The 7364-nt window shown below is 48.0% G+C and overlaps 1 pseudogene; it reads left to right on the forward strand.

Moving 5' to 3' along the window:
* Positions 1-337: 337 nt before the first annotated feature.
* On the forward strand, positions 338-2351 carry LOC135909369 (uncharacterized; annotated as a pseudogene).
* The last annotated feature ends 5013 nt before the right edge of the window (positions 2352-7364 follow it).

A 7364-nucleotide genomic window follows, 5' to 3' on the forward strand; every position in this document is an offset into this window, starting at 1 on the left:
CCTCAACAGCCGGTCGGCAGCCGGCCCGGACCTCGCCACGAACAAGGCGCTCAAGAACCTCGATGACGGCTCAATTGAAAAGCTCGCAAAATACTTCAACAAGTGCTGGAGAGCGGGCGCGCTGCCAAAGCTGTGGAACACAGCCAAGACCATCCTGATCGCCAAGCCGGGGAAGCCGCCGGACCTGGATAACCTCCGGCCCATCTCGCTCACGTCCTGCGTGGGCAAGGTGCTGGAGCACGTCCTGCTCAACTGGTGGCAAGACTACCTTGAACGAGAAGGGCTGTACCCGGCCACTTTGATCGGCTTCAGACAGCACCTCAGCACGCAGGACGCGATGCTGCAGCTAAAATACCAAATCATCGATGATTGCGGCAGCGCCCGCGACAACAAAGCAATCCTAGGGCTCGACCTGCAGAGCGCCCTACGATAAGGTGAAACACTCGGCGATTCTTTTCCAAGTCTCTAAGTTCAACATGGGCGAAAGATCCTACAACTCCATCAAGGACTTCCTCACGGACAGGACCGTCGAGCTACGAGCAGGCGACCTACATACGCAAGAGAAGAAGCTCGGGAGCACCGGCACGCCGCAGGGATCGGTCATTTCGCCAATGCTGTTCAACTTGGTAATGATCGGAGTGGCCGAAAAGCTCGGGCACATCGACGACGTCAGGCACACCATCTACGCGGACGATATTACGCTATGGGTGACCGGTGGCAGCGACGCCCACATCGAGGGCGCGCTGCAAGCCGCCGTCGACGCAATAGAAGACCAGCTGGAAGGCACCGGACTGAGATGTTCACTGAGCAAATCGGAGCTTCTCATACTCCCACCTACCAAAAACAGCAGAGGCAAGACCAGACAACGCGAAAACGAAAAAATCAGAACCGTCACCAAATCCGGCAACGTGCTTCCCGAGGTCGGCAAAATTAGGATCCTAGGCATGGTCATCGAAAAGCACGGAAGAAACGGCGAAACCATCACCCGTCTCAAGGCAAAAGCAGCCAACGCGATTCGACTCCTCAAACGAGTCACTTCCCGAAAGGCTGGCATGAGAGAGGAGAGCCTAATTAGGCTCGTCCAATCCTTCGTCATCAGCCATGTCGCGTACGTTGCAGCCTACCACAGATGGCTGCAACACGAACTAAACAAAATCAACGTGCTCATCAGAAGAGCGTACAGGACGGCGCTGGGCCTGTTCGAGTCCACGAGCACTACCCGCTTGTTACAACTCGATATACACAATACGCTAGAAGAAATAGCCGAAGGGCAACGGACCTCTCAACTGGAGCGGCTGTTCATGACCAAAGCCGGGAGGAAGATACTGGACGATCTGGGAATTAGACGCTCGAACGAGGTGGAGGTGAAGCTGCTCGTCCCCGAAGAGGTCCGACGCCAGACCAGAATCGACCCCATACCGAGGAACATCAATCTCGAGTTCAACAAGGGAAGAAGAGCGGCGAGGGCCAAGGCTGTCATCGACCAGCATGCCAACGACGAACACGCGCGGTACGTGGACGCGGCCGAATACCAATGGAACGCCTTTGCAGCGGTCCTCATAGAGGCGCCAACCGGCGCCACGAGGACGGCAGCGAGCGTGAGAAGCACCGGAGCGGAACAAGCGGAGGCGGTAGCCATCGCCCTGGCCATCGCCGACGCAGAATGCCACACGGTGCTGAGTGACACAAGACAGGCGCTGCGAAACTTCGCCAAAGGCCAAATATGCAGGGAGGCTGAGCGCGTACTGCGGGCGGTCAAACTGCAAGAACGAAAAGTACGACTCAAGTGGTTCCCGGCGCATGCGGGCGACGCGTCGGAACGCAATGAGAACCATAACGAGACGACACACGCCGTGGCGCGAGCGCTAACCAACCGCGCCCCGGCGACAGCGACAAACCGTCCGACGTGGTTCGGAACCAAGGACCGCATGACGGATTACAATGAAATCACGAAGGCCTACCGCCTGGCTCGCAGGACTCTCCCACCCCCGCACCCGAGACTGAGTCGAGCGGAGGCGGTAGTACTGAGACAGCTGACCGGATCGCTACCGAGCCCGAGACTCATGAATCGCATGTACCCCGAGACATATCCGACAGATATGTGCAGAGTCTGCCGGAGGGAGACCGCAGACTACACGCACATCTTGTGGGACTGCGTCAAATATCCAGAAGAAGCAAAATCGAGAACGCTTCCACCGTGGCTCGAGGCAGCCGCGGAGAGCTACGACCGAGACGATCAGCTCTGGGCCGTCCAGCAGGTCCTTGAGGCACTCGAAAGGCACAGACTCAGCGAGCCGGCAACGGCGAGCGGAGACCCGCGCCGAGTAACGGCGACTTCGAGGATGACGTAGGCCCTCGTCGGGGTGCGCGAGCGCCCAACTGCAGGCATAAATAAAGATGCCTCCAATCCAATCCAATCCGCTGCTGTTACTATACCTTCGAAATTGCTGATGGCATTATCCTGCTTATCTTTCAGCGCATAGAGCTTGATTTGTCGTATGCCAAGTTTATTTCTCATTGATTTCAAGTAGCGTCCATTTCTTACGGCCTCTTCAGTCTTTCTCGCGTAACAATTTCGAATATTTCGAACAGTTCCGCGAATTCTATCTTATGTCTTGAGTTGGATACTTTCATTTTTTTGTCGTCGCTTTATTAGGTCCTTTGTTACTTGGGAGAGTTTGCCTACTGGTTGACTTGGTGCCTTGCCTCCCACTTCAGTTGCTGCCTCTGAAGCTAGCCTAGTTACGGCTTCATTAATTACCTCTACGTCAGCTTCATCTCTGTGTTCTAAGGCTGCATATTTGTTTGCGAGTACCAGCCTCAATTTGTCTGCTTTTACCCTTACTGCCTCTAGGCTGACCTGTTTATTGTTGACCAATTTTACTCTTTCTCTCTTCAAATCGAGGTGAATCCTAGCCCTCACTAACCTATGATCACTGCACTTTACCCTACCTATAACTTCTACATCCTGCACTATACTGGGATCGGCAGAACGTAAGAAATCAATCTCAGTTATTTTTCCCCGGGCTTTTCCAGGTCCACTTTTTGTTGCTACACTTCCTGAAAAAGGTGTTCATTATTCGAAGCTTATTCCTTTCTGCGAACTCTATGGGCATGCCTCCTCTAGCGTTCCTAGAATCGACGCCGTAGTTGCCAATTGCTTCTTTATCAGCTTGCTTTTCCCCCACTTTTGCATTGAAGTCGCCAATTACTACATTGTACTGAGTTTGCACTTTTCTCACCGCTAATTCAACATCTTCATAAAACTAATCTGCTTCATCATCATCGTCACTGCATGTTGGAGCGTAGGCTTGTACTACCTTTATTTTATTCCTCTTATTAAGTTTGATTACGACTACTTCTACCCGCTCAATCATGGTGTAGAATTTGTCAATGTCGCCCGCTATGTCCTTACAGATTAGGAATTCTACCCCTATTGCTTCTTATCTGGGAGACCTCTATAGCAGAGGTCATGGCCATTACTCAGCACTGTATGAGCTTCACTAGTTCTCCTAATCTCAATAAGGCCTATGATATCCCAAACAATGTCTGACAGTTCTTCAAAGAGTCCTGCTAAGCTAGCCTCACTCGACAGTGTTCTGGTGCTAATGGTTGCCAGGGTCAGTTTCCATTGGCGGCCTGTCCAGGTCCAGAGATTCTTAGCACCCTCTGCTGCGTTACAGGTATGGCTGCCGACTTGTTCAGGTGCTCCGCAGCTGCTGGGGACTGAGGGCCATGGGTTAATTGTACGAATTACTGACCGCGTGGAACTGACCGCATGGATTGAAAGTACTATCATTATTTTCTGTGTTTGTACGTTGATGCACTGTAATTAATTTTTTCCCAGTTTTGTTTTTCCATTGTAATTACATTTACGCACTATACACCTCACCTATGTAACATTTACCCTATATAATACCCTCCCTAGAGGGCCTTTAGGGTTATTGTGAATTAAAAAAATATAAAGAATCATGAGTGAGGGAGTGACCGAATACTGCACTAGGGAGGCCAATTCCTGTTCTGGTGATGATCGAGTGTTCTTGTTAAAGCTTAGTGGGCCTTCAAAATTTGGTTGGGCCTGGATTAGCATAGCGTCACTTGCTCTCTGCATCCTTTGCCAGTGTCAGGCGTCACTCCAAACTTGCAGATGTAGCGCACTTGAAAAACATGGAACTTTGCTTATTCAATTTTTGGAGGCATATTTCTGCTTGAAATCCCGCAAACAAATATAATGAGAACTGACCCGCGTGGATTGACAGTACTATTTTTCGAAAAGAGTTTTGTTTTTTGTCACGTGCACTAGAAATATGATAATCAACGGGCTTTTCATTTCGTGTTTCCATCAATGTAAAGCGATGTCATATGGCACGCATTTGTCGAAAATCGAATTCGCTTTATTTACAATCGAGCATGGCGCTGAAGCGTCGACAAGACGCTCCGCTTGTCCTGTGTGCCTTCTACACAATGTGTAACTTTTGCAATAATTAGCCAACACCGCCGCAGGAGGTCGAAAGCAGGACATATACACGCCAGAGACCGCAGGCATCATCAACGGACTGAGGAATGAAACGCAAAGGCATGGCAAGTCAGGGATGTTAAAGAGCTGCCGAAAGATTTGCACTGGTGAAGCACTAGAGAAGTTGATGTATCATGTGAGCCCAGAGTTCTACCAACTATTGCGGCACCAGGTGGCACTACATTATCGCAAGAAGGGAAGAATATGGAGAAATATTTTCTGGAGCACTTTGGCGTTGTCGCGAACTTGTGCGGTGCGACGACCGTGCTGCAAGAGAAGCTGAACTCCAATCTACTATAAGAAATATTTTGCTCTAATAAGTGTCGCATAGACTTGCTGCAGCAGTTCTGTTATGCGTAGCTCATGCTGCACATAAATGGCATCAAAGTGGGTCTCAAAAAACAGCGTTAGAGAAAATCCATTGCAAAAAGAAAGCTCCAGGAGCTTGAAAATTAGGATACATTTTCTTACTGGTATTTGATTCTTTTTTTTTGTAATTCCGATAGTTATTGGGGCGTTCTCCTGATTAGCCTATCTTTATTAAATATTTTGACGTCTTTCAATATATGCATAAACATCGTGCAGCGTATTCTTTGTGCAGACAGCCATTGTTCCCTACTTTCACCTTCCTCTTTAACAGATCTGGGGATGCTAGAATCTTCTTGAGCTGCTTCAATAAATCCATGCAAGTACTAATGTTGATCGACACTCTTCAGCACTTTCATTAATATGGCAAACGTGTGTGTGTAGGGGGGGGGGGGGAGGGCTTTCTGCAACGCCACGAATAATCTTAATAAGCAAACAAAGGATGCTGTGCCGGAAACGAATGTTCTAGAAGTCGAAGTGCTTTCACCTCCTTATAGTGCCGACATCGAAATTCTCATGACGAATGACCTCCAGCCAGTGATTAAACTCGTAACATAGCTCTGACACCTGTGCTACGCTTATAACTGGTCGTATGAAATTGAGCATATGTGCTCTGGTAAAGAAAGTGCATAATAAACGTTCAGAGTAAGAAAGGTCTTGAAAACTATTAAAAATATTTTTTTCTGAGCAAGTTGCCGGGATGCATTCAATACAGTTGATTTGAGTTACCCCTTAAGCCGTGTTCAATAATCTACGTAACTTAAAGGTACGTGTTCAATACCACCTTTGTGCATCGCTCTGTCCGTGCCAAACCGCAACTGATAATCAACCACCGACTGACACGTGCTTCTCCTGCATTCATTCTTTCTAGGTAAAAGAAAAACTCGGCGATATATTTGTTTAGTCTTGGAAATGTGCCATTTGTGCTTAGATGATGATAGAACAAACTAAGTGCATTACAAACTTTAATAAACTTCTGCAACATGATCGTGAGGAATTCCGTAATGATACCTTGTCCACAATGTTACAGATCTGAATGAAGCGCTAGACTTACACGCACCACGAAACAAAACCAAATATGAAAAAGATACTATAGGCATTTTCAATATAACTTGCTAAATACTTATCGGCTCATTAATACAAGGAGGGCTATGCAGAAAGTATAGCATGTTTTCTTGGACTAGCAAGTGTACCCCCTTGTATGGAACAAAAAAAAAGGAACATGTTTTTTACTGGCATGAGAAAATGTGGATCAGCTATTCATGATAATCGTTGTATTATTATTAAATCACTGTTCCAACCAAAATTGCTTTGTTGGAGCTGTGTTTTGCACAGCAAGCAAACATGGCTTCTGCAGCAGTTTCCTGTCTATGAGAAATCGTATGAAGCTTTCTTATGTATGTGTGATTGCAGTAGTGAATAGTGAAATACTCAGCTCTACATTATAGCGTTGTCTAAAGCATGCCTTGCTGTGCGATAGGTCGCTAATAAGAACAGTGAATAAACCACATTTTCCTGCCTGCTCTGCCGAAACAATTTTGCCGTGCGCCATGGCGCGCGGGCTTGCGCGTCTCGAATAGAAAAAGATAACACAGAGGCAAAAAGATAACGCAGATAACACAGACGCGTCCCACACATGCTACGAGTACAAGAAAAGTTAGAGTCTATCTACGATGCGAACCTCTTCGAGTATTCCTGCGACTGCTTTGCCGTCACGGACGTCATCCCTTATCGAAACTACCCGATATACGGCCGGACTCCACTTTTTCAAGAGCCGTTAAAGGCCAAGCATCTGCCATACCAGCATACTTTGCCCCGGCTGACCTTCCACATATGCCCCCATGGGTAATGTCCAAAATACCGGTACGTCTATCTATTACCAGAATTTCTAAAAAATCGCGAATACCTACCGTCGGCCTCAGACATTTATCACTTGAATATATATCGAAAGAATATGACTCCTCGGTGAGCGTGTATACAAACGGCTCGGTCTCGTCGTATGCGTCTGGTGCGGCTTTCGTCGTGCCTGCGCATCAAGTCATTCGACGGTTTCGTCTGCATAACAAGACGACTACAACATCTACGGAATTAGTGGCAATAAGAGAGGCCGTTCAATATATTGTGCGACAGCCTCCTCAAATATGGACAGTTTTCAGTGACGCAAAATCGGCTCTTCAACTACTTAGAGTGGTGTTGAAAGAAAGCGCTTGTAGAGTGTTGGCTCTTCAAACTGCCGAGCTCTACACTTTAGCGCAAGAAAACGGCCACCACATCACATTTCAGTGGATCCCTAGTCACTGTGGTATACAGGGCAACGAACTGGTCGACGCCGAAGCGAAGAAAGCACTCGAAGAACGAGAGTCATTGCTTTCAATTCCCTTTTCAAGAGCGGACGCGAACTGTCTCCTCTCCAGTGTCATCCGAAAATTGACAGCAAAGCACTGGGACAATCCGGATAATCGCCACAGCCGACTCCAGAGAT

Source organism: Dermacentor albipictus, chromosome 1 (genome assembly GCF_038994185.2).
Source record: "Dermacentor albipictus isolate Rhodes 1998 colony chromosome 1, USDA_Dalb.pri_finalv2, whole genome shotgun sequence".
Classification (NCBI taxonomy): domain Eukaryota; kingdom Metazoa; phylum Arthropoda; class Arachnida; order Ixodida; family Ixodidae; genus Dermacentor; species Dermacentor albipictus.